Here is a 25,358-nt window from a genome sequence, read left to right as displayed (position 1 = left end):
AAAACTTAATTTCTGAGTGTTTGGAAAAAAAAAAAAAAAAAAAATCTGTTCTTATCAGTTTAATATCTGATACGTCCCCTATCTGGGGACCATATATTAAATGGATTTTTAGAACAGGGAGATGGAAAAAGAGCTTGCTCTGTCCACTCCACGCATTGACCTGGTATTGCAGTATCTCCAGGACCGGTGCACCCCTTCTTTAATGCAGTTTCTAAAATCAGAAAGAATTGAATTCAATGTTTTTTGTTCATTTTGCTTGTTTGTCGGATTTTGGGATGGACTCTTTGGCTTTGCTTTTCTTCTCCTCATTGGATTTTTCATGTTTAAAGTTGCAGAAGCCAGATTACAAGCTCATTTTGGTTCAACTTCAGCAACTGTGCATTGCATTGCCATGTAATGTGATGCAATGCTATCTTTCTAGCTCTCCCTTTTTACTTCCTTTTGGATAAACAGACATATTAGGCAAGCATTTTGGAGCTTTCACCTAAATAACTACAGGTGGTGAGATAAGCTGCACAATATAATTGACCTTTCAGTATATTGTTGCACACACACCATCTATTTAGCAAATGCCCTTGTTATCAACAGCAGCCTTTTAAACTCACCTGAGCTAACAGGTATGTGCGCTGGTTACTCTGCTGCGTTTAAAATTTCTTTTTTGGTTTGCTACAATGCCTTTTCTGAAACGTTGTCTCCTTCTGCTGGAACACTGACTTCTTTCATTTAATGCCTGCAGACTATAAAAGAGAACCCAACCCAAAAAGTTTGGTTGATTAGTCTGTGGCATTCTGTTAAACTGTTGCTTATGGCGGTCTCTGTGAGCTTCTCAGCGACATTCAGCCAGCCAGGTATCCTGCCTGCAGTAGATGGAATGTGGCAATGGAACGCTGGCTGCGCGTGTCATAATAGGCTCTGAGCCTTTATATACCTGTGCACAGCAGCAGCCACCTTCAGTCTGCTGCTGGACAGCCAGCAGCAGCAGCAGCAGGAGAGGTATGTAATCAGGAGCCCTCCTGCTAAGGGTAGACAGCTGCTCGTTCCACCCCACCCCCCGCCTTAATTGGTTCTCCTCCCTTCCAACGGTGTTGAGGCGGGTGGGAACAGCAGGGGGTGAAGGTGCTGTGTTTAAAGAGGTGGAGTTATGCAGATCTAAAACGCGTGGATTGCAGCAGCAGCAAGCCGAAAAGTGCAGGCATGTAAGGGATCTAGAGGTTGACAACATGTCTTCTTAACGGGAGTCCAGGAGCTCATCTCCACAAATGGACTTTTCAGGATCCTTGGGTGGCTCCGTAGTTTGAAACCAATTCTGGTTATCGCTTCTCGGCCTTTTGGCTAAGATCAAGTGTAGTATCTGTTCTTATCAGTTTAATATCTGATACGTCCCCTATCTGGGGACCATATATTAAATGGATTTTTAGAACAGGGAGATGGAAAAAGAGCTTGCTCTGTCCACTCCACGCATTGACCTGGTATTGCAGTATCTCCAGGACCGGTGCACCCCTTCTTTAATGCAGTTTCTAAAATCAGAAAGAATTGAATTCAATGTTTTTTGTTCATGTTGCTTGTTTGTCGGATTTTGGGATGGACTCTTTGGCTTTGCTTTTCTTCTCCTCATTGGATTTTTCATGTTCAAAGTTGCAGAAGCCAGATTACAAGCTCATTTTGGTTCAACTTCAGCAACTGTGCATTGCATTGCCATGTAATGTGATGCAATGCTATCTTTCTAGCTCTCCCTTTTTACTTCCTTATGGATAAACAGACATATTAGGCAAGCATTTTGGAGCTTTCACCTAAATAACTACAGGTGGTGAGATAAGCTGCACAATATAATTGACCTTTCAGTATATTGTTGCACACACACCATCTATTTAGCAAATGCCCTTGTTATCAACAGCAGCCTTTTAAACTCACCTGAGCTAACAGGTATGTGCGCTGGTTACTCTGCTGTGCTTAAAATTTCTTTTTTGGTTTGCTACAATGCCTTTTCTGAAACGTTGTCTCCTTCTGCTGGAACACTGACTTCTTTCATTTAATGCCTGCAGACTATAAAAGAGAACCCAACCCAAAAAGTTTGGTTGATTAGTCTGTGGCATTCTGTTAAACTGTTGCTTATGGCGGTCTCTGTGAGCTTCTCAGCGACATTCAGCCAGCCAGGTATCCTGCCTGCAGTAGATGGAATGTGGCAATGGAACGCTGGCTGCGCGTGTCATAATAGGCTCTGAGCCTTTATATACCTGTGCACAGCAGCAGCCACCTTCAGTCTGCTGCTGGACAGCCAGCAGCAGCAGCAGCAGGAGAGGTATGTAATCAGGAGCCCTCCTGCTAAGGGTAGACAGCTGCTCGTTCCACCCCACCCCCCGCCTTAATTGGTTCTCCTCCCTTCCAACGGTGTTGAGGCGGGTGGGAACAGCAGGGGGTGAAGGTGCTGTGTTTAAAGAGGTGGAGTTATGCAGATCTAAAACGCGTGGATTGCAGCAGCAGCAAGCCGAAAAGTGCAGGCATGTAAGGGATCTAGAGGTTGACAACATGTCTTCTTAACGGGAGTCCAGGAGCTCATCTCCACAAATGGACTTTTCAGGATCCTTGGGTGGCTCCGTAGTTTGAAACCAATTCTGGTTATCGCTTCTCGGCCTTTTGGCTAAGATCAAGTGCAGTGATCTAGCGGTTGCTGCCTTGGTCTTGGCTGGGAGGTGCTTGGGGTACCCGGCTCCTTGGCCTGGGGGGATCGCTACACTCATCGGTGGAGCTAAACCCCCCTGCTGCTATTAGGGAGTCGGATTAGTCCCTGGGCAACGAGAGGCGATCACCTTGTCACCACACATAGCTGTGGGGGGCAACTGTCGCCACACATAGCTGTGGTGGCAACATTTGGAGGATTAAAAGGAAAAACGGAAGGAAAACGGATCGTTGAGATGGAGTTTTGGAAAAAGAAGAGATGCTTACGTTTTTTTGTGAAACGGGAGACGGGAGAAACTTTTTTGGAAGAAAAATGGATTCTGGAAATTTTGAGGAAACATGAAGTTTTGGAGAAGGATATCTACTGTATGCAAGAAATAAAGCAAGGTAAAGTTTGTGATGTGACTCTAGTTTCTGAGGAAAAGTGCATTCATTTTTTCAAAGGCTGGAGTGAAGAGGATTCTGGGAAAATTGGAGTAAGTGCATCATTCATGGGGAAACCGAAGAGTGTGATAATTTACATGGACAATCCGTTTGTGGAAATAGAGGAGATAATGGTTTTTTTGGAATCTAAATGTAAGATGGTAAAGTTTCAGAAATTATACAGGAACAAAGTTGGTATTTGGAACGGAAAGAGACGTTTTTTGGTGTGGACAACAGGAGAAGAAAATTTGCATAATGGGAGGATTATGGTAAACGGGAGTTCTGGGTATTGTTACATGGAAAGCAGCAAAGGAACTTTTGAAAAGAACTTTGGAGGACAAAAGGAAGATATTGGTGATAAAATGAAGAAGGAAGTTGATGCGATAATTATAGAGGAGAATAAGCAGGGAAAAGAAGTTGAAAGTTTAAAGGTGAAGAAAAAGGTAACGGTACAGGAAAATTGTGGATCAAGGAAAGTATCTGGTGAAAAGAAAGAAGTAAAAGAGGAAAAGGGTAAAGTTTTGGAGAAGGTGGTGACTTTCAGAGATGATGAGGAAGAGTATGATTGGGAACAGATGCGGTTAGAGCATGAGGAGGAAGAAAAGAAGTTAAGGGGTTTTGTTGGGAGGAAAGTAAAAGGGAAAAAGGGGATATTTAGTTTGGGAAACCGGGTGAAGTAATGTCAGTTGTGATTTGTTTGGAAACTGTTGAAACTGTAAAGGAATTGTTATGTTTAACTTTATATATATTAATTCAAATGAAAAAATATAAATATAATATCTAAACACGATGATGGAACTAAAATCTTGAGTTTAGTGATATATGATTTAAGATTATAAAACTTAATTTCTGAGTGTTTGGAAAAAAAAAAAAAAAAAAAAAAAAAAAAAAAAAAAAAAAAAAATCTGTTCTTATCAGTTTAATATCTGATACGTCCCCTATCTGGGGACCATATATTAAATGGATTTTTAGAACAGGGAGATGGAAAAAGAGCTTGCTCTGTCCACTCCACGCATTGACCTGGTATTGCAGTATCTCCAGGACCGGTGCACCCCTTCTTTAATGCAGTTTCTAAAATCAGAAAGAATTGAATTCAATGTTTTTTGTTCATTTTGCTTGTTTGTCGGATTTTCGGATGGACTCTTTGGCTTTGCTTTTCTTCTCCTCATTGGATTTTTCATGTTCAAAGTTGCAGAAGACAGATTACAAGCTCATTTTGGTTCAACTTCAGCAACTGTGCATTGCATTGCCATGTAATGTGATGCAATGCTATCTTTCTAGCTCTCCCTTTTTACTTCCTTTTGGATAAACAGACATATTAGGCAAGCATTTTGGAGCTTTCACCTAAATAACTACAGGTGGTGAGATAAGCTGCACAATATAATTGACCTTTCAGTATATTGTTGCACACACACCATCTATTTAGCAAATGCCCTTGTTATCAACAGCAGCCTTTTAAACTCACCTGAGCTAACAGGTATGTGCGCTGGTTACTCTGCTGCGCTTAAAATTTCTTTTTTGGTTTGCTACAATGCCTTTTCTGAAACGTTGTCTCCTTCTGCTGGAACACTGACTTCTTTCATTTAATGCCTGCAGACTATAAAAGAGAACCCAACCCAAAAAGTTTGGTTGATTAGTCTGTGGCATTCTGTTAAACTGTTGCTTATGGCGGTCTCTGTGAGCTTCTCAGCGACATTCAGCCAGCCAGGTATCCTGCCTGCAGTAGATGGAATGTGGCAATGGAACGCTGGCTGCGCGTGTCATAATAGGCTCTGAGCCTTTATATACCTGTGCACAGCAGCAGCCACCTTCAGTCTGCTGCTGGACAGCCAGCAGCAGCAGCAGCAGGAGAGGTATGTAATCAGGAGCCCTCCTGCTAAGGGTAGACAGCTGCCCGTTCCACCCCACCCCCCGCCTTAATTGGTTCTCCTCCCTTCCAACGGTGTTGAGGCGGGTGGGAACAGCAGGGGGTGAAGGTGCTGTGTTTAAAGAGGTGGAGTTATGCAGATCTAAAACGCGTGGATTGCAGCAGCAGCAAGCCGAAAAGTGCAGGCATGTAAGGGATCTAGAGGTTGACAACATGTCTTCTTAACGGGAGTCCAGGAGCTCATCTCCACAAATGGACTTTTCAGGATCCTTGGGTGGCTCCGTAGTTTGAAACCAATTCTGGTTATCGCTTCTCGGCCTTTTGGCTAAGATCAAGTGTAGTATCTGTTCTTATCAGTTTAATATCTGATACGTCCCCTATCTGGGGACCATATATTAAATGGATTTTTAGAACAGGGAGATGGAAAAAGAGCTTGCTCTGTCCACTCCACGCATTGACCTGGTATTGCAGTATCTCCAGGACCGGTGCACCCCTTCTTTAATGCAGTTTCTAAAATCAGAAAGAATTGAATTCAATGTTTTTTGTTCATTTTGCTTGTTTGTCGGATTTTGGGATGGACTCTTTGGCTTTGCTTTTCTTCTCCTCATTGGATTTTTCATGTTCAAAGTTGCAGAAGCCAGATTACAAGCTCATTTTGGTTCAACTTCAGCAACTGTGCATTGCATTGCCATGTAATGTGATGCAATGCTATCTTTCTAGCTCTCCCTTTTTACTTCCTTTTGGATAAACAGACATATTAGTCAAGCATTTTGGAGCTTTCACCTAAATAACTACAGGTGGTGAGATAAGCTGCACAATATAATTGACCTTTCAGTATATTGTTGCACACACACCATCTATTTAGCAAATGCCCTTGTTATCAACAGCAGCCTTTTAAACTCACCTGAGCTAACAGGTATGTGCGCTGGTTACTCTGCTGCGCTTAAAATTTCTTTTTTGGTTTGCTACAATGCCTTTTCTGAAACGTTGTCTCCTTCTGCTGGAACACTGACTTCTTTCATTTAATGCCTGCAGACTATAAAAGAGAACCCAACCCAAAAAGTTTGGTTGATTAGTCTGTGGCATTCTGTTAAACTGTTGCTTATGGCGGTCTCTGTGAGCTTCTCAGCGACATTCAGCCAGCCAGGTATCCTGCCTGCAGTAGATGGAATGTGGCAATGGAACGCTGGCTGCGCGTGTCATAATAGGCTCTGAGCCTTTATATACCTGTGCACAGCAGCAGCCACCTTCAGTCTGCTGCTGGACAGCCAGCAGCAGCAGCAGCAGGAGAGGTATGTAATCAGGAGCCCTCCTGCTAAGGGTAGACAGCTGCTCGTTCCACCCCACCCCCCGCCTTAATTGGTTCTCCTCCCTTCCAACGGTGTTGAGGCGGGTGGGAACAGCAGGGGGTGAAGGTGCTGTGTTTAAAGAGGTGGAGTTATGCAGATCTAAAACGCGTGGATTGCAGCAGCAGCAAGCCGAAAAGTGCAGGCATGTAAGGGATCTAGAGGTTGACAACATGTCTTCTTAACGGGAGTCCAGGAGCTCATCTCCACAAATGGACTTTTCAGGATCCTTGGGTGGCTCCGTAGTTTGAAACCAATTCTGGTTATCGCTTCTCGGCCTTTTGGCTAAGATCAAGTGTAGTATCTGTTCTTATTAGTTTAATATCTGATACGTCCCCTATCTGGGGACCATATATTAAATGGATTTTTAGAACAGGGAGATGGAAAAAGAGCTTGCTCTGTCCACTCCACGCATTGACCTGGTATTGCAGTATCTCCAGGACCGGTGCACCCCTTCTTTAATGCAGTTTCTAAAATCAGAAAGAATTGAATTCAATGTTTTTTGTTCATGTTGCTTGTTTGTCGGATTTTGGGATGGACTCTTTGGCTTTGCTTTTCTTCTCCTCATTGGATTTTTCATGTTCAAAGTTGCAGAAGCCAGATTACAAGCTCATTTTGGTTCAACTTCAGCAACTGTGCATTGCATTGCCATGTAATGTGATGCAATGCTATCTTTCTAGCTCTCCCTTTTTACTTCCTTATGGATAAACAGACATATTAGGCAAGCATTTTGGAGCTTTCACCTAAATAACTACAGGTGGTGAGATAAGCTGCACAATATAATTGACCTTTCAGTATATTGTTGCACACACACCATCTATTTAGCAAATGCCCTTGTTATCAACAGCAGCCTTTTAAACTCACCTGAGCTAACAGGTATGTGCGCTGGTTACTCTGCTGCGCTTAAAATTTCTTTTTTGGTTTGCTACAATGCCTTTTCTGAAACGTTGTCTCCTTCTGCTGGAACACTGACTTCTTTCATTTAATGCCTGCAGACTATAAAAGAGAACCCAACCCAAAAAGTTTGGTTGATTAGTCTGTGGCATTCTGTTAAACTGTTGCTTATGGCGGTCTCTGTGAGCTTCTCAGCGACATTCAGCCAGCCAGGTATCCTGCCTGCAGTAGATGGAATGTGGCAATGGAACGCTGGCTGCGCGTGTCATAATAGGCTCTGAGCCTTTATATACCTGTGCACAGCAGCAGCCACCTTCAGTCTGCTGCTGGACAGCCAGCAGCAGCAGCAGCAGGAGAGGTATGTAATCAGGAGCCCTCCTGCTAAGGGTAGACAGCTGCTCGTTCCACCCCACCCCCCGCCTTAATTGGTTCTCCTCCCTTCCAACGGTGTTGAGGCGGGTGGGAACAGCAGGGGGTGAAGGTGCTGTGTTTAAAGAGGTGGAGTTATGCAGATCTAAAACGCGTGGATTGCAGCAGCAGCAAGCCGAAAAGTGCAGGCATGTAAGGGATCTAGAGGTTGACAACATGTCTTCTTAACGGGAGTCCAGGAGCTCATCTCCACAAATGGACTTTTCAGGATCCTTGGGTGGCTCCGTAGTTTGAAACCAATTCTGGTTATCGCTTCTCGGCCTTTTGGCTAAGATCAAGTGTAGTATCTGTTCTTATCAGTTTAATATCTGATACGTCCCCTATCTGGGGACCATATATTAAATGGATTTTTAGAACAGGGAGATGGAAAAAGAGCTTGCTCTGTCCACTCCACGCATTGACCTGGTATTGCAGTATCTCCAGGACCGGTGCACCCCTTCTTTAATGCAGTTTCTAAAATCAGAAAGAATTGAATTCAATGTTTTTTGTTCATTTTGCTTGTTTGTCGGATTTTGGGATGGACTCTTTGGCTTTGCTTTTCTTCTCCTCATTGGATTTTTCATGTTCAAAGTTGCAGAAGACAGATTACAAGCTCATTTTGGTTCAACTTCAGCAACTGTGCATTGCATTGCCATGTAATGTGATGCAATGCTATCTTTCTAGCTCTCCCTTTTTACTTCCTTTTGGATAAACAGACATATTAGGCAAGCATTTTGGAGCTTTCACCTAAATAACTACAGGTGGTGAGATAAGCTGCACAATATAATTGACCTTTCAGTATATTGTTGCACACACACCATCTATTTAGCAAATGCCCTTGTTATCAACAGCAGCCTTTTAAACTCACCTGAGCTAACAGGTATGTGCGCTGGTTACTCTGCTGCGCTTAAAATTTCTTTTTTGGTTTGCTACAATGCCTTTTCTGAAACGTTGTCTCCTTCTGCTGGAACACTGACTTCTTTCATTTAATGCCTGCAGACTATAAAAGAGAACCCAACCCAAAAAGTTTGGTTGATTAGTCTGTGGCATTCTGTTAAACTGTTGCTTATGGCGGTCTCTGTGAGCTTCTCAGCGACATTCAGCCAGCCAGGTATCCTGCCTGCAGTAGATGGAATGTGGCAATGGAACGCTGGCTGCGCGTGTCATAATAGGCTCTGAGCCTTTATATACCTGTGCACAGCAGCAGCCACCTTCAGTCTGCTGCTGGACAGCCAGCAGCAGCAGCAGCAGGAGAGGTATGTAATCAGGAGCCCTCCTGCTAAGGGTAGACAGCTGCTCGTTCCACCCCACCCCCCGCCTTAATTGGTTCTCCTCCCTTCCAACGGTGTTGAGGCGGGTGGGAACAGCAGGGGGTGAAGGTGCTGTGTTTAAAGAGGTGGAGTTATGCAGATCTAAAACGCGTGGATTGCAGCAGCAGCAAGCCGAAAAGTGCAGGCATGTAAGGGATCTAGAGGTTGACAACATGTCTTCTTAACGGGAGTCCAGGAGCTCATCTCCACAAATGGACTTTTCAGGATCCTTGGGTGGCTCCGTAGTTTGAAACCAATTCTGGTTATCGCTTCTCGGCCTTTTGGCTAAGATCAAGTGTAGTATCTGTTCTTATCAGTTTAATATCTGATACGTCCCCTATCTGGGGACCATATATTTAATGGATTTTTAGAACAGGGAGATGGAAAAAGAGCTTGCTCTGTCCACTCCACGCATTGACCTGGTATTGCAGTATCTCCAGGACCGGTGCACCCCTTCTTTAATGCAGTTTCTAAAATCAGAAAGAATTGAATTCAATGTTTTTTGTTCATTTTGCTTGTTTGTCGGATTTTGGGATGGACTCTTTGGCTTTGCTTTTCTTCTCCTCATTGGATTTTTCATGTTCAAAGTTGCAGAAGCCAGATTACAAGCTCATTTTGGTTCAACTTCAGCAACTGTGCATTGCATTGCCATGTAATGTGATGCAATGCTATCTTTCTAGCTCTCCCTTTTTACTTCCTTTTGGATAAACAGACATATTAGTCAAGCATTTTGGAGCTTTCACCTAAATAACTACAGGTGGTGAGATAAGCTGCACAATATAATTGACCTTTCAGTATATTGTTGCACACACACCATCTATTTAGCAAATGCCCTTGTTATCAACAGCAGCCTTTTAAACTCACCTGAGCTAACAGGTATGTGCGCTGGTTACTCTGCTGCGCTTAAAATTTCTTTTTTGGTTTGCTACAATGCCTTTTCTGAAACGTTGTCTCCTTCTGCTGGAACACTGACTTCTTTCATTTAATGCCTGCAGACTATAAAAGAGAACCCAACCCAAAAAGTTTGGTTGATTAGTCTGTGGCATTCTGTTAAACTGTTGCTTATGGCGGTCTCTGTGAGCTTCTCAGCGACATTCAGCCAGCCAGGTATCCTGCCTGCAGTAGATGGAATGTGGCAATGGAACGCTGGCTGCGCGTGTCATAATAGGCTCTGAGCCTTTATATACCTGTGCACAGCAGCAGCCACCTTCAGTCTGCTGCTGGACAGCCAGCAGCAGCAGCAGCAGGAGAGGTATGTAATCAGGAGCCCTCCTGCTAAGGGTAGACAGCTGCTCGTTCCACCCCACCCCCCGCCTTAATTGGTTCTCCTCCCTTCCAACGGTGTTGAGGCGGGTGGGAACAGCAGGGGGTGAAGGTGCTGTGTTTAAAGAGGTGGAGTTATGCAGATCTAAAACGCGTGGATTGCAGCAGCAGCAAGCCGAAAAGTGCAGGCATGTAAGGGATCTAGAGGTTGACAACATGTCTTCTTAACGGGAGTCCAGGAGCTCATCTCCACAAATGGACTTTTCAGGATCCTTGGGTGGCTCCGTAGTTTGAAACCAATTCTGGTTATCGCTTCTCGGCCTTTTGGCTAAGATCAAGTGTAGTATCTGTTCTTATCAGTTTAATATCTGATACGTCCCCTATCTGGGGACCATATATTAAATGGATTTTTAGAACAGGGAGATGGAAAAAGAGCTTGCTCTGTCCACTCCACGCATTGACCTGGTATTGCAGTATCTCCAGGACCGGTGCACCCCTTCTTCAATGCAGTTTCTAAAATCAGAAAGAATTGAATTCTATGTTTTTTGTTCATTTTGCTTGTTTGTCGGATTTTGGGATGGACTCTTTGGCTTTGCTTTTCTTCTCCTCATTGGATTTTTCATGTTCAAAGTTGCAGAAGCCAGATTACAAGCTCATTTTGGTTCAACTTCAGCAACTGTGCATTGCATTGCCATGTAATGTGATGCAATGCTATCTTTCTAGCTCTCCCTTTTTACTTCCTTTTGGATAAACAGACATATTAGGCAAGCATTTTGGAGCTTTCACCTAAATAACTACAGGTGGTGAGATAAGCTGCACAATATAATTGACCTTTCAGTATATTGTTGCACACACACCATCTATTTAGCAAATGCCCTTGTTATCAACAGCAGCCTTTTAAACTCACCTGAGCTAACAGGTATGTGCGCTGGTTACTCTGCTGCGCTTAAAATTTCTTTTTTGGTTTGCTACAATGCCTTTTCTGAAACGTTGTCTCCTTCTGCTGGAACACTGACTTCTTTCATTTAATGCCTGCAGACTATAAAAGAGAACCCAACCCAAAAAGTTTGGTTGATTAGTCTGTGGCATTCTGTTAAACTGTTGCTTATGGCGGTCTCTGTGAGCTTCTCAGCGACATTCAGCCAGCCAGGTATCCTGCCTGCAGTAGATGGAATGTGGCAATGGAACGCTGGCTGCGCGTGTCATAATAGGCTCTGAGCCTTTATATACCTGTGCACAGCAGCAGCCACCTTCAGTCTGCTGCTGGACAGCCAGCAGCAGCAGCAGCAGGAGAGGTATGTAATCAGGAGCCCTCCTGCTAAGGGTAGACAGCTGCTCGTTCCACCCCACCCCCCGCCTTAATTGGTTCTCCTCCCTTCCAACGGTGTTGAGGCGGGTGGGAACAGCAGGGGGTGAAGGTGCTGTGTTTAAAGAGGTGGAGTTATGCAGATCTAAAACGCGTGGATTGCAGCAGCAGCAAGCCGAAAAGTGCAGGCATGTAAGGGATCTAGAGGTTGACAACATGTCTTCTTAACGGGAGTCCAGGAGCTCATCTCCACAAATGGACTTTTCAGGATCCTTGGGTGGCTCCGTAGTTTGAAACCAATTCTGGTTATCGCTTCTCGGCCTTTTGGCTAAGATCAAGTGTAGTATCTGTTCTTATCAGTTTAATATCTGATACGTCCCCTATCTGGGGACCATATATTAAATGGATTTTTAGAACAGGGAGATGGAAAAAGAGCTTGCTCTGTCCACTCCACGCATTGACCTGGTATTGCAGTATCTCCAGGACCGGTGCACCCCTTCTTTAATGCAGTTTCTAAAATCAGAAAGAATTGAATTCAATGTTTTTTGTTCATTTTGCTTGTTTGTCGGATTTTGGGATGGACTCTTTGGCTTTGCTTTTCTTCTCCTCATTGGATTTTTCATGTTCAAAGTTGCAGAAGCCAGATTACAAGCTCATTTTGGTTCAACTTCAGCAACTGTGCATTGCATTGCCATGTAATGTGATGCAATGCTATCTTTCTAGCTCTCCCTTTTTACTTCCTTTTGGATAAACAGACATATTAGGCAAGCATTTTGGAGCTTTCACCTAAATAACTACAGGTGGTGAGATAAGCTGCACAATATAATTGACCTTTCAGTATATTGTTGCACACACACCATCTATTTAGCAAATGCCCTTGTTATCAACAGCAGCCTTTTAAACTCACCTGAGCTAACAGGTATGTGCGCTGGTTACTCTGCTGCGCTTAAAATTTCTTTTTTGGTTTGCTACAATGCCTTTTCTGAAACGTTGTCTCCTTCTGCTGGAACACTGACTTCTTTCATTTAATGCCTGCAGACTATAAAAGAGAACCCAACCCAAAAAGTTTGGTTGATTAGTCTGTGGCATTCTGTTAAACTGTTGCTTATGGCGGTCTCTGTGAGCTTCTCAGCGACATTCAGCCAGCCAGGTATCCTGCCTGCAGTAGATGGAATGTGGCAATGGAACGCTGGCTGCGCGTGTCATAATAGGCTCTGAGCCTTTATATACCTGTGCACAGCAGCAGCCACCTTCAGTCTGCTGCTGGACAGCCAGCAGCAGCAGCAGCAGGAGAGGTATGTAATCAGGAGCCCTCCTGCTAAGGGTAGACAGCTGCTCGTTCCACCCCACCCCCCGCCTTAATTGGTTCTCCTCCCTTCCAACGGTGTTGAGGCGGGTGGGAACAGCAGGGGGTGAAGGTGCTGTGTTTAAAGAGGTGGAGTTATGCAGATCTAAAACGCGTGGATTGCAGCAGCAGCAAGCCGAAAAGTGCAGGCATGTAAGGGATCTAGAGGTTGACAACATGTCTTCTTAACGGGAGTCCAGGAGCTCATCTCCACAAATGGACTTTTCAGGATCCTTGGGTGGCTCCGTAGTTTGAAACCAATTCTGGTTATCGCTTCTCGGCCTTTTGGCTAAGATCAAGTGTAGTATCTGTTCTTATCAGTTTAATATCTGATACGTCCCCTATCTGGGGACCATATATTAAATGGATTTTTAGAACAGGGAGATGGAAAAAGAGCTTGCTCTGTCCACTCCACGCATTGACCTGGTATTGCAGTATCTCCAGGACCGGTGCACCCCTTCTTTAATGCAGTTTCTAAAATCAGAAAGAATTGAATTCAATGTTTTTTGTTCATTTTGCTTGTTTGTCGGAATTTGGGATGGACTCTTTGGCTTTGCTTTTCTTCTCCTCATTGGATTTTTCATGTTCAAAGTTGCAGAAGCCAGATTACAAGCTCATTTTGGTTCAACTTCAGCAACTGTGCATTGCATTGCCATGTAATGTGATGCAATGCTATCTTTCTAGCTCTCCCTTTTTACTTCCTTTTGGATAAACAGACATATTAGGCAAGCATTTTGGAGCTTTCACCTAAATAACTACAGGTGGTGAGATAAGCTGCACAATATAATTGACCTTTCAGTATATTGTTGCACACACACCATCTATTTAGCAAATGCCCTTGTTATCAACAGCAGCCTTTTAAACTCACCTGAGCTAACAGGTATGTGCGCTGGTTACTCTGCTGCGCTTAAAATTTCTTTTTTGGTTTGCTACAATGCCTTTTCTGAAACGTTGTCTCCTTCTGCTGGAACACTGACTTCTTTCATTTAATGCCTGCAGACTATAAAAGAGAACCCAACCCAAAAAGTTTGGTTGATTAGTCTGTGGCATTCTGTTAAACTGTTGCTTATGGCGGTCTCTGTGAGCTTCTCAGCGACATTCAGCCAGCCAGGTATCCTGCCTGCAGTAGATGGAATGTGGCAATGGAACGCTGGCTGCGCGTGTCATAATAGGCTCTGAGCCTTTATATACCTGTGCACAGCAGCAGCCACCTTCAGTCTGCTGCTGGACAGCCAGCAGCAGCAGCAGCAGGAGAGGTATGTAATCAGGAGCCCTCCTGCTAAGGGTAGACAGCTGCTCGTTCCACCCCACCCCCCGCCTTAATTGGTTCTCCTCCCTTCCAACGGTGTTGAGGCGGGTGGGAACAGCAGGGGGTGAAGGTGCTGTGTTTAAAGAGGTGGAGTTATGCAGATCTAAAACGCATGGATTGCAGCAGCAGCAAGCCGAAAAGTGCAGGCATGTAAGGGATCTAGAGGTTGACAACATGTCTTCTTAACGGGAGTCCAGGAGCTCATCTCCACAAATGGACTTTTCAGGATCCTTGGGTGGCTCCGTAGTTTGAAACCAATTCTGGTTATCGCTTCTCGGCCTTTTGGCTAAGATCAAGTGTAGTATCTGTTCTTATCAGTTTAATATCTGATACGTCCCCTATCTGGGGACCATATATTAAATGGATTTTTAGAACAGGGAGATGGAAAAAGAGCTTGCTCTGTCCACTCCACGCATTGACCTGGTATTGCAGTATCTCCAGGACCGGTGCACCCCTTCTTTAATGCAGTTTCTAAAATCAGAAAGAATTGAATTCAATGTTTTTTGTTCATTTTGCTTGTTTGTCGGATTTTGGGATGGACTCTTTGGCTTTGCTTTTCTTCTCCTCATTGGATTTTTCATGTTCAAAGTTGCAGAAGCCAGATTACAAGCTCATTTTGGTTCAACTTCAGCAACTGTGCATTGCATTGCCATGTAATGTGATGCAATGCTATCTTTCTAGCTCTCCCTTTTTACTTCCTTTTGGATAAACAGACATATTAGGCAAGCATTTTGGAGCTTTCACCTAAATAACTACAGGTGGTGAGATAAGCTGCACAATATAATTGACCTTTCAGTATATTGTTGCACACACACCATCTATTTAGCAAATGCCCTTGTTACCAACAGCAGCCTTTTAAACTCACCTGAGCTAACAGGTATGTGCGCTGGTTACTCTGCTGCGCTTAAAATTTCTTTTTTGGTTTGCTACAATGCCTTTTCTGAAACGTTGTCTCCTTCTGCTGGAACACTGACTTCTTTCATTTAATGCCTGCAGACTATAAAAGAGAACCCAACCCAAAAAGTTTGGTTGATTAGTCTGTGGCATTCTGTTAAACTGTTGCTTATGGCGGTCTCTGTGAGCTTCTCAGCGACATTCAGCCAGCCAGGTATCCTGCCTGCAGTAGATGGAATGTGGCAATGGAACGCTGGCTGCGCGTGTCATAATAGGCTCTGAGCCTTTATATACCTGTGCACAGCAGCAGCCACCTTCAGTCTGCTGCTGGACAGCCAGCAGCAGCAGCAGCAGGAGAGGTATGTAATCAGGAGCCCTCCTGCTAAGGGTAGACAGCTGCTCGTTCCACCCCACCCCCCGCCTTAATTGGTTCTCCTCCCTTCCAACGGTGTTGAGGCGGGTGGGAACAGCAGGGGGTGAAGGTGCTGTGTTTAAAGAGGTGGAGTTATGCAGATCTAAAACGCGTGGATTGCAGCAGCAGCAAGCCGAAAAGTGCAGGCATGTAAGGGATCTAGAGGTTGACAACATGTCTTCTTAACGGGAGTCCAGGAGCTCATCTCCACAAATGGACTTTTCAGGATCCTTGGGTGGCTCCGTAGTTTGAAACCAATTCTGGTTATCGCTTCTCGGCCTTTTGGCTAAGATCAAGTGTAGTATCTGTTCTTATCAGTTTAATATCTGATACGTCCCCTATCTGGGGACCATATATTAAATGGATTTTTAGAACAGGGAGATGGAAAAAGAGCTTGCTCTGTCCACTCCACGCATTGACCTGGTATTGCAGTATCTCCAGGACCGGTGCACCCCTTCTTTAATGCAGTTTCTAAAATCAGAAAGAATTGAATTCAATGTTTTTTGTTCATTTTGCTTGTTTGTCGGATTTTGGGATGGACTCTTTGGCTTTGCTTTTCTTCTCCTCATTGGATTTTTCATGTTCAAAGTTGCAGAAGCCAGATTACAAGCTCATTTTGGTTCAACTTCAGCAACTGTGCATTGCATTGCCATGTAATGTGATGCAATGCTATCTTTCTAGCTCTCCCTTTTTACTTCCTTTTGGATAAACAGACATATTAGGCAAGCATTTTGGAGCTTTCACCTAAATAACTACAGGTGGTGAGATAAGCTGCACAATATAATTGACCTTTCAGTATATTGTTGCACACACACCATCTATTTAGCAAATGCCCTTGTTACCAACAGCAGCCTTTTAAACTCACCTGAGCTAACAGGTATGTGCGCTGGTTACTCTGCTGCGCTTAAAATTTCTTTTTTGGTTTGCTACAATGCCTTTTCTGAAACGTTGTCTCCTTCTGCTGGAACACTGACTTCTTTCATTTAATGCCTGCAGACTATAAAAGAGAACCCAACCCAAAAAGTTTGGTTGATTAGTCTGTGGCATTCTGTTAAACTGTTGCTTATGGCGGTCTCTGTGAGCTTCTCAGCGACATTCAGCCAGCCAGGTATCCTGCCTGCAGTAGATGGAATGTGGCAATGGAACGCTGGCTGCGCGTGTCATAATAGGCTCTGAGCCTTTATATACCTGTGCACAGCAGCAGCCACCTTCAGTCTGCTGCTGGACAGCCAGCAGCAGCAGCAGCAGGAGAGGTATGTAATCAGGAGCCCTCCTGCTAAGGGTAGACAGCTGCTCGTTCCACCCCACCCCCCGCCTTAATTGGTTCTCCTCCCTTCCAACGGTGTTGAGGCGGGTGGGAACAGCAGGGGGTGAAGGTGCTGTGTTTAAAGAGGTGGAGTTATGCAGATCTAAAACGCGTGGATTGCAGCAGCAGCAAGCCGAAAAGTGCAGGCATGTAAGGGATCTAGAGGTTGACAACATGTCTTCTTAACGGGAGTCCAGGAGCTCATCTCCACAAATGGACTTTTCAGGATCCTTGGGTGGCTCCGTAGTTTGAAACCAATTCTGGTTATCGCTTCTCGGCCTTTTGGCTGAGATCAGGTGCAGTGATCTAACGGTTGCTGCCTTGGTCTTGGCTGAGAGGTGCCCGGGGTACCCGGCTCCTTGGCCTGGGGGGATCGTCTCACCTTTTGGTGGGACTTCACCCCCCTGCTGCTATTAGGGAGCTGGCTTAGTCCCCGGGCAACAAGTTGCGATCCCCAGGCGAAAGGCCGAGCCCGTAGTGACGGTAAGCCTTTGCCACTTTGGTGAGATGCCTTGTTCATTTCAGTTTTCCACTGGCTCCGGCCAGATCAGGAACTCGGTGCGTATCGAGGTTCCAGCAAACCATGTCGGATATGACAACCCCCGTGAGTTCTATGTACAGATTTTGAGAGATCTGTTGAACGTGAAAGATCATGATGTTTACTGCCTGCAGGAGAAGGGGCAGAGTACATATATTCTCACGTTCTCGAACAAGGTTGCCTGCCAGCACTTTTACGAATGCGTTAAGGGGAACGTCAAAGGTCGGAGCGGTTTCTGGAATGGGAAACGACGCTTTATGGTACGCTTCAGACTTGACCCTGGGGGTGTAGAAGGCCTTATGCACCCCCCCTCCACAGTGGTGCTGGGAAGAGACCATGGCTACCTCTTCTATGATGGACAACCATTCAGGTGTCGTAGGTGTGGTGACCTTGGTCACATACAGAGCGATTGTAAGAACGAGCGGATGAGTCAGTGCCACAATTGTGGACAATGGGGTCATGCCTCAAAGGACTGTAAGAACAGTAAGACCTGCAGTGGGTGCGGAATGTCTACTCACCTGTTCAGTAATTGTCCGATGCGGACAAGGTCTCGTGGTGGCTCTCGGGCGCCTGCGGCTAGTTCCGCAGGAGTTCCTGCTGATGCCAGCAGGGTCAGCCCGGGTGACCCCAGAAAAAGCTTTGTGGACATTACTAAAGGTCAAAAACAGTCTGACTCAGTCGATGCTCAGTCGGTACCTTTGCGGAAAAACCTGGCCTCTGTAGCCGAGGTCACGCCTTTGCCTACTCCTGCAGGGGTCCAGGTTTCACCTGGTGGGGAGATGGCACCTTCTCAGAGCGGAAATGAGAGGGAACCAAAAAAGAGGCGAAAATCTGGAGCTGTTGGTACCAATCCAGATGTCCATCCAGATACCCCTGCTGATGCCAGCACAGATGTTGGACCAGATGTCTGCCCTGATGCCAGTCCAGACGGATGCCCTGATGCCAATCCAGATGGATGCCCTGATGCCAATCCAGATGGATGCCCTGATGCCAATCCAGATGGATGTCCTGATGCCAACCCAGATGGATGCCCTGATGCCAGTCCAGATGGATGTCCTGATGCCAGTCCAGATGGATGTCCTGATGCCAGTCCAGATGGATGTCCTGGAACCATTCCTGATGGATGTCCTGTTGCCTGCCTGGATGATAGAGGTCGTGCAGTGGTTGGTGAACCTGTTGCTGGTCCTGATGGTCATCCTGCTCCGGAGATGATGTCCCTTGGTGCTCCTGGAGGGTCTGCGGGTATTCCACCTGCTGCAGTGCCTGGTGAGGATCGGGTGGATTCGGAGGATCGGATGGATCTCAGCGCCAGTGGTAAGAGAAGTCGTGAAGAGGCACAGGAGGAGCAAAACCTGCCTCAGATGTCCCGTAAAGTCTTTCTATCTAGTGCTGCAAAAATTCTCAGCCCAGAGGGGACTAACTTAATTGAGGATTTCACGGACTCAGATGAAACGGACAGTTTACGAACTGTGTCATCCCTTCCTTCACCTTCTCTGTCACAAATTATTGATTCAGATTCAGAGTATAATGAATCAATAAAAAACACCTAACATGGCAGAAATCCGTGTTGCCTCACTAAATGTGAGAAGCCTAAAGAGCCCTGTTAGACGGGCTGCTTTGTTTGCTTGGTTACTGTCTCTGAACTTTGACATTTTTTTCCTGCAAGAATGCGGTATTGATCACGATTTGTCATACCCCAACTTAAAAATGGACTGGTCAGCAGGACCCTCTATTTGGTCAGGGTCCAATGAAAATAAAGCTGCCGGGGTTGGGATTTTATTCAAATGTCAAAATGTTAATGTTTTATCCATCACTGAAATAGTTCCAGGTCGTGCCTTATCAACTCATGTTATTTTAAATGGTTTTACCTGTCGTCTTATTAATGTTTATGCATCCCCAGAGAAAAATGAGCGTGCTTCCCTTTTTAATGTCATCCCTTTGTTTTTATCAGGTCCGTCCCCTGTGATAGTGGGAGGGGATTTTAACTGTGTCATGTTGGGGGAGGGGAGGAGTGGAGGTGATACTAATGGAAGAACAGACAAAACATCCAGTCTGTTAAAACATTTGACAACGGACCTCAAATTATTAGATGCTTGGAGAAAGTCCTACCCTACTGACCCTGGGCATACATGGAGGGGTAGAGGGATGTCATCTCGTATTGATTTTATTTTTTCCTCTTCTGATGTTTTTAAACCTAGGAATGCTGGTCTAATAGAAAATATTTTTTCTGATCATGTATTACTATACAATGTATTGCAAACTCCACAGGAAGCAAAAGTTGGAAAAGGTATGTGGAAATTGAATGTGCTCTTATTAGAAGACGAACTGGTAAGGGCGGAGTTTTATGCAAAGTATGAGAGTTGGAGAAGACGGAAACACCCAAATCAGAGTATGTTGGGGTGGTGGGAGTGTGTTAAAACCCGTATTAAAGAATTTTTTATTAAAATTGGTAAAAGGAAGGCACGTGAAAAAAGGAAATGTTTTAAAGATTTTAATGTCAGGATGCAAACTCTCCATAAGCTTAAGGGGTGGGGAGTGCCTGGTGTGGATGGTGAGATTGCCAAGATCCAGACAGAAATCCAAAAATTCCTGGAACAAAAGGGTAAAGAAATTATATTTAATGCCCGTGTGAAATATTTGGAAGAGGGTGAGACCTGCTCAAGGTTCTTCTTTAAAAAAATGAGTGACAAAAAACAAGTGATTACTGAGCTAGAAGGACAATCTTCCACTGAGAGCATTTTAGAGCATACTGCTAATTTTTATAGAGATCTTTTTAGTATTAAAAATGTTGATGAACCTGCTTTTACAGAGAATCTTAATGTTTTATCCCAGTTTTTAAATAAAGATGACCAGATTTTTTTAGCTAAAGAACTTTTACCCAGTGAAATTGAAGAGACCCTTAAGAGTTTTAATAAAGGTAAGGCTCCTGGATCAGATGGCCTTCCTATTGAATTTTATCTTTGCTTTTGGGATCTAATTAAGGAGGATTTTATACAAGTAGTTTGTGAAGCCTCTAAGGCTGATTTATTACCATATTCATGGCGTAAAAGTATGATTACATTAATTTTTAAGAAAGGTGATAAATCAAAGTTGGAGAATTGGAGGCCTATTTCACTATTAAATACAGACTACAAGATTTTAGCTAAAGTTGTTGCTGGTCGTCTTAAAGCAGTTATTAAAAATGTAATTCATCCAGATCAGGTTTGTGGTGTCCCCGGGAGATCAATCTGGGAGCATCTAAACCTAATTCGTGATCTTATCTGGTTTCAAAAAGATAGAAAACAGCCACTAGCTATTTTATCTTTGGATTTTATGAAAGCGTTTGATAGGGTCTCCCACTTTTATCTTTTTAAAGTTATGGGAAAGATGGGGTTCCCTGATTCTTTTATTCAGAAAATTGCGCTTTTATACAAACAGTCATCTGCCCGGATTTTAGTCAATGGTTTTTTAACTAGAGAGGTGGAGCTTCTTTCCGGTGTTAAACAAGGTTGCCCCATGTCCCCACTTTTATTTGTCTGCTCCATTGAGCCACTGTTGTGCCTGCTGCGTCGGGACAAGGTGGTTAGGGGCATTTTTATTCCGGGTGGGGGTGGACAACAAGTTAAAGCCATTGGATATATGGATGACATATCTGTATATGGCACTAGCTCAGCATCTATTAACAGAGCAATTCTAATTACTGAAATTTTTAGTGCTGGGTCTGGGTTTAAGTTGAATATAAATAAATGTGACTGTATGATTATGGGTCAATGGGAGTCAGATCCGCCTAGGGTTCCCACACAAACAGTAGGAATCAAGATCCTGGGTGTCTTGTTTAATCCTGCTAATGATGGTATTGAAAACTGGGATTTGGTTTTGAATAAATTAAATCAGAAGATCTCTTTATGGCAAACTCGAAAACTAACAATGGAGGGCAAGATTCTTGTAATTAAAATGGTTTTGCTTCCTATCATTTTGTATGCCGCTATGGTTTTTCCCCCTAATTCTCTGTATCTTAAAAGACTTATGAAGCCCATGTTTTATTTTCTGTGGGGATCCAAAATGGAGAAATTGAGGAGGGAGGTGGTATGTAAAAGCAAGAAAAATGGGGGTAAAGGGTTCCCTGATTTAAAATTGTTTTTATTTATCAAGTTTTTTGTATTTTGTTGCAAAAGCTTGAATAATGTTGGGGCTTTCTCTTGTTTTCTTAGATATACAACTGGGTTTCTTTTCCGAAAGTTGAACTTCAGTATGACTGTTAATTGTCCTTTTCTCTTATCTCCCCCTAAGCATTACAAGATCTTGGAGAAGGTCATTTCAGAATATGATCTGACCCAAGTTGATCGTCAGCTTTTATTTGATCAACGTAAGTTAACAGTTATTTGTAAGGGACATGAGGAGATGGAGGATGTGTCTAATTTTTCCATCTCCAGGTGCCGCCTGGTGTGGAACAACGTGGCCTGTCCTGCACTTAGCAACTCACAAAAGGATTTAGCTTGGCAGGTTGTTCACCAATGTCTCCCTACGAGAGCTTTTCAGCATCATAGGGGGCTGGTGGCTAGTGCTAGATGTCCCAGAGAAAGATGCGCCCCAAACGAGTCAGTGTTTCATTTACTGTGGGATTGCCCCTACGCACAAGAGCTATGGCAGACGGTGGGCACCCTCCTAAAATGGATATGTGGTATACAAACCCTAAATTGTGACATTATAATATATGGGATAATTAATTGCCCAACCATGAAACAAGCACGAGTCGCATGGCTTATAATAAACTGTTTAAAAGAAGCTTTATGGAAAGTGCGCAATATATTATTGTTTAAACGTGAATTTATTCCTGTCAAAGATTGTATTGGGCTTGCTCTTTGTGAAATGTTTACATACTACCTGAGAGATTGTAAAAAGATGGGAATCAATGAAGCAAAAAAGCTATGGTGTTTGCAAATTTGGAATATGTATTTATTTATGTAAATTATATGCAAAACTGTGTTTTATGCTTTTTATGCTTTTAAGTGCATTTTAATTCTGACTCTGTATTAGTTTTATGTCATATTTTATTCCAGTATTTGTGATTTGTTTCAAATATTGTATCGGATATGTTCTTTGTGAAAAGTTTTCATACTACCTGATTGTAAAAAGATAAAGTTAAAAAGCTATGGTGTTTGCATTTGACATATGTATTTATTTATGCAAATTATATGCAAAACTGTGTTTTATGATTTTTATGCTTTTATGCGCTTTTTAAATCTGACCTTGTATTTGTTTTATGTCATATTTTATTCAAGTCTTTGTGATTTGTTTGTAATTTATGATGTATGTCTGATTTAAATAAAGCTTGTTTGAAAACGAAAAAAAAAAAAAAAAAAAAAAAAATCTGTTCTTATCAGTTTAATATCTGATACGTCCCCTATCTGGGGACCATATATTAAATGGATTTTTAGAACAGGGAGATGGAAAAAGAGCTTGCTCTGTCCACTCCACGCATTGACCTGGTATTGCAGTATCTCCAGGACCGGTGCACCCCTTCTTTAATGCAGTTTCTAAAATCAGAAAGAATTGAATTCAATGTTTTTTGTTCATTTTGCTTGTTTGTCGGATTTTGGGATGGACTCTTTGGCTTTGCTTTTCTTCTCCTCATTGGATTTTTCATGTTCAAAGTTGCAGAAGCCAGATTACAAGCTCATTTTGGTTCAACTTCAGCAACTGTGCATTGCATTGCCATGTAATGTGATGCAATGCTATCTTTCTAGCTCTCCCTTTTTACTTCCTTTTGGATAAACAGACATATTAGGCAAGCATTTTGGAGCTTTCACCTAAATAACTACAGGTGGTGAGATAAGCTGCACAATATAATTGACCTTTCAGTATATTGTTGCACACACACCATCTATTTAGCAAATGCCCTTGTTATCAACAGCAGCCTTTTAAACTCACCTGAGCTAACAGGTATGTGCGCTGGTTACTCTGCTGCGCTTAAAATTTCTTTTTTGGTTTGCTACAATGCCTTTTCTGAAACGTTGTCTCCTTCTGCTGGAACACTGACTTCTTTCATTTAATGCCTGCAGACTATAAAAGAGAACCCAACCCACAAAGTTTGGTTGATTAGTCTGTGGCATTCTGTTAAACTGTTGCTTATGGCGGTCTCTGTGAGCTTCTCAGCGACATTCAGCCAGCCAGGTATCCTGCCTGCAGTAGATGGAATGTGGCAATGGAACGCTGGCTGCGCGTGTCATAATAGGCTCTGAGCCTTTATATACCTGTGCACAGCAGCAGCCACCTTCAGTCTGCTGCTGGACAGCCAGCAGCAGCAGCAGCAGGAGAGGTATGTAATCAGGAGCCCTCCTGCTAAGGGTAGACAGCTGCTCGTTCCACCCCACCCCCCGCCTTAATTGGTTCTCCTCCCTTCCAACGGTGTTGAGGCGGGTGGGAACAGCAGGGGGTGAAGGTGCTGTGTTTAAAGAGGTGGAGTTATGCAGATCTAAAACGCGTGGATTGCAGCAGCAGCAAGCCGAAAAGTGCAGGCATGTAAGGGATCTAGAGGTTGACAACATGTCTTCTTAACGGGAGTCCAGGAGCTCATCTCCACAAATGGACTTTTCAGGATCCTTGGGTGGCTCCGTAGTTTGAAACCAATTCTGGTTATCGCTTCTCGGCCTTTTGGCTAAGATCAAGTGTAGTATCTGTTCTTTTAAGAACACAAGAGCTACGATCTACACTTGACGAGAGCGATCGAACTCGGAAGGAGAAGAGCTTCGGAGCCCAGCTGACATCGGAGAAGGAAGGCGGATATCGGTGGGAGGAAGAAGCTCTAAAGAATCCAGAAGAAGACGAAGACTCGGAGAAGAATCGGGCTGTCCTGTGGAATCTTCGAGGAAGAAAATCATCGAGACAAAGACCTTTCGGGGAATTTGTCCAGAACACGACGGGAGAAGAATCTGCATAGCTCCACCCATTCCGGGAAGAGTTCCAGATCCAGCTCCAAGAAGTAACTGCAGGAGGAAAGCCATGGCAAGCGCTGCGAGGAAGGCCGAAAAGAAGAGCCTGGAGCAGGGGACAGCCAGGAGGGCCCAGCCAGGAGCCGATTCTGACCCCAAGGACTCTGCCTCCACGACTGGCCAGCAGAAGGGACCCCAGAAGCCCCGCCACGAAGCTCCAGCCCTGGAGCCATGGATGCGGCAGACGGTTGCCCTGAAGCTGAAGGAAGTGGATGGGAGGGTGCCGGATATGTCCTCGGACGTGTTCTGCCAGAAGATGCTGCTGGATCGAGGCTTCTCCAGGTCGGACACCCTCAGCATCCAGACCTTCTTGACGGGGATCTTCTTCGTCACCTTCGCCACTGTGAACACCTGCAGGAGGTTCTGGGAAATGGTAAGCGCAAAAGGACCGGATAATTCTTTCTCTGCCTTTACAGGTAGCTGCCCTATCCAGAGGGACGAAAGGAGGATCACGGTCTCCATGCGCAACCCGCACACCCCAGGCCAAGACATCTGTACCTTCCTGAGACGCTTCTGTTTGGTTGTGAAGGAACCCTCTCACATCCTGAATGGACTCGGCTTCTGGACAGGTAAGTGGTCGGTGACCGTTAGACTTCACAGGGACCTGGCGTACTCAGACGGACTTCGGCACCTGCCCCCGACATTCTCCCTGGGCAACTCCTACGGCCTCATCTATTACCCGGACATGCCGCGGAACTGCAGGAGATGCGGCAAGAACGGCCACGAGATGAAGGACTGCAAGGAGGATGCCTGCAGGATTTGTCGAGTGACAGGACACAGCTCGAAGGACTGCCCGAAGAAGACGTCCTGCAACCTGTGTGGGCTGGCGGCTCATCTGTACAAGGATTGCCCCAAGCGTGAGAGATCCTGGGCATCGGTGGTTGCGACGACCCCAGCTACGGAGGACAAGGCCCCGACGACCAGGCCTGTGAAGGTCAAGGACGCGACGACCAAGGCCCCAGCGGCCAAGGCCGAGACGACCAAGGCCAATGCGGTCAAGGAGTCGGTGGCCAAAGCCCCAGCGACGGTCCCAGCAGCTCCGAAGCAGAAGAAAAAGTCAAAGGAGGGTAAGAGTTCTGTCACCCCTCTC

At 44.5% G+C, this 25,358-nt stretch overlaps 12 non-coding genes and 2 pseudogenes across 12 annotated transcripts; all 14 read left to right on the top strand.

Annotated features, from left to right (window-relative positions):
* Positions 1–5: 5 nt before the first annotated feature.
* LOC141229433 (U2 spliceosomal RNA) lies at positions 6–197 on the top strand. The gene has a single exon (XR_012296122.1). It is a non-coding gene; the product is annotated as a U2 spliceosomal RNA (small nuclear RNA).
* Positions 198–1,312: 1,115 nt separating this feature from the next.
* LOC141229334 (U2 spliceosomal RNA) lies at positions 1,313–1,503 on the top strand. The gene has a single exon (XR_012296028.1). It is a non-coding gene; the product is annotated as a U2 spliceosomal RNA (small nuclear RNA).
* Positions 1,504–3,939: 2,436 nt separating this feature from the next.
* LOC141229442 (U2 spliceosomal RNA) lies at positions 3,940–4,156 on the top strand (annotated as a pseudogene).
* A 1,115-nt stretch (positions 4,157–5,271) lies between these two features.
* On the top strand, positions 5,272–5,462 carry LOC141229333 (U2 spliceosomal RNA). The gene has a single exon (XR_012296027.1). It is a non-coding gene; the product is annotated as a U2 spliceosomal RNA (small nuclear RNA).
* A 1,115-nt stretch (positions 5,463–6,577) lies between these two features.
* Positions 6,578–6,768, top strand: LOC141229376 (U2 spliceosomal RNA). Its single transcript, XR_012296070.1, has one exon. It is a non-coding gene; the product is annotated as a U2 spliceosomal RNA (small nuclear RNA).
* Positions 6,769–7,883: 1,115 nt separating this feature from the next.
* On the top strand, positions 7,884–8,074 carry LOC141229332 (U2 spliceosomal RNA). The gene has a single exon (XR_012296026.1). It is a non-coding gene; the product is annotated as a U2 spliceosomal RNA (small nuclear RNA).
* Positions 8,075–9,189: 1,115 nt separating this feature from the next.
* LOC141229375 (U2 spliceosomal RNA) lies at positions 9,190–9,380 on the top strand. The gene has a single exon (XR_012296069.1). It is a non-coding gene; the product is annotated as a U2 spliceosomal RNA (small nuclear RNA).
* A 1,115-nt stretch (positions 9,381–10,495) lies between these two features.
* On the top strand, positions 10,496–10,686 carry LOC141229331 (U2 spliceosomal RNA). The gene has a single exon (XR_012296025.1). It is a non-coding gene; the product is annotated as a U2 spliceosomal RNA (small nuclear RNA).
* Positions 10,687–11,801: 1,115 nt separating this feature from the next.
* LOC141229330 (U2 spliceosomal RNA) lies at positions 11,802–11,992 on the top strand. The gene has a single exon (XR_012296024.1). It is a non-coding gene; the product is annotated as a U2 spliceosomal RNA (small nuclear RNA).
* Positions 11,993–13,107: 1,115 nt separating this feature from the next.
* Positions 13,108–13,298, top strand: LOC141229327 (U2 spliceosomal RNA). Its single transcript, XR_012296022.1, has one exon. It is a non-coding gene; the product is annotated as a U2 spliceosomal RNA (small nuclear RNA).
* A 1,115-nt stretch (positions 13,299–14,413) lies between these two features.
* LOC141229326 (U2 spliceosomal RNA) lies at positions 14,414–14,604 on the top strand. The gene has a single exon (XR_012296021.1). It is a non-coding gene; the product is annotated as a U2 spliceosomal RNA (small nuclear RNA).
* A 1,115-nt stretch (positions 14,605–15,719) lies between these two features.
* LOC141229325 (U2 spliceosomal RNA) lies at positions 15,720–15,910 on the top strand. The gene has a single exon (XR_012296020.1). It is a non-coding gene; the product is annotated as a U2 spliceosomal RNA (small nuclear RNA).
* Positions 15,911–22,603: 6,693 nt separating this feature from the next.
* LOC141229427 (U2 spliceosomal RNA) lies at positions 22,604–22,799 on the top strand. The gene has a single exon (XR_012296117.1). It is a non-coding gene; the product is annotated as a U2 spliceosomal RNA (small nuclear RNA).
* Positions 22,800–23,914: 1,115 nt separating this feature from the next.
* Positions 23,915–23,992, top strand: LOC141229445 (U2 spliceosomal RNA; annotated as a pseudogene).
* The last annotated feature ends 1,366 nt before the right edge of the window (positions 23,993–25,358 follow it).

The sequence above is a fragment of the Phyllobates terribilis genome, unplaced genomic scaffold (assembly GCF_046119375.1).
Source record: "Phyllobates terribilis strain yellow unplaced genomic scaffold, ASM4611937v1 Scaffold_472__1_contigs__length_1415193, whole genome shotgun sequence".
NCBI lineage: Eukaryota > Metazoa > Chordata > Amphibia > Anura > Dendrobatidae > Phyllobates > Phyllobates terribilis.
This window is presented reverse-complemented; position numbering and strand designations above follow the sequence as displayed.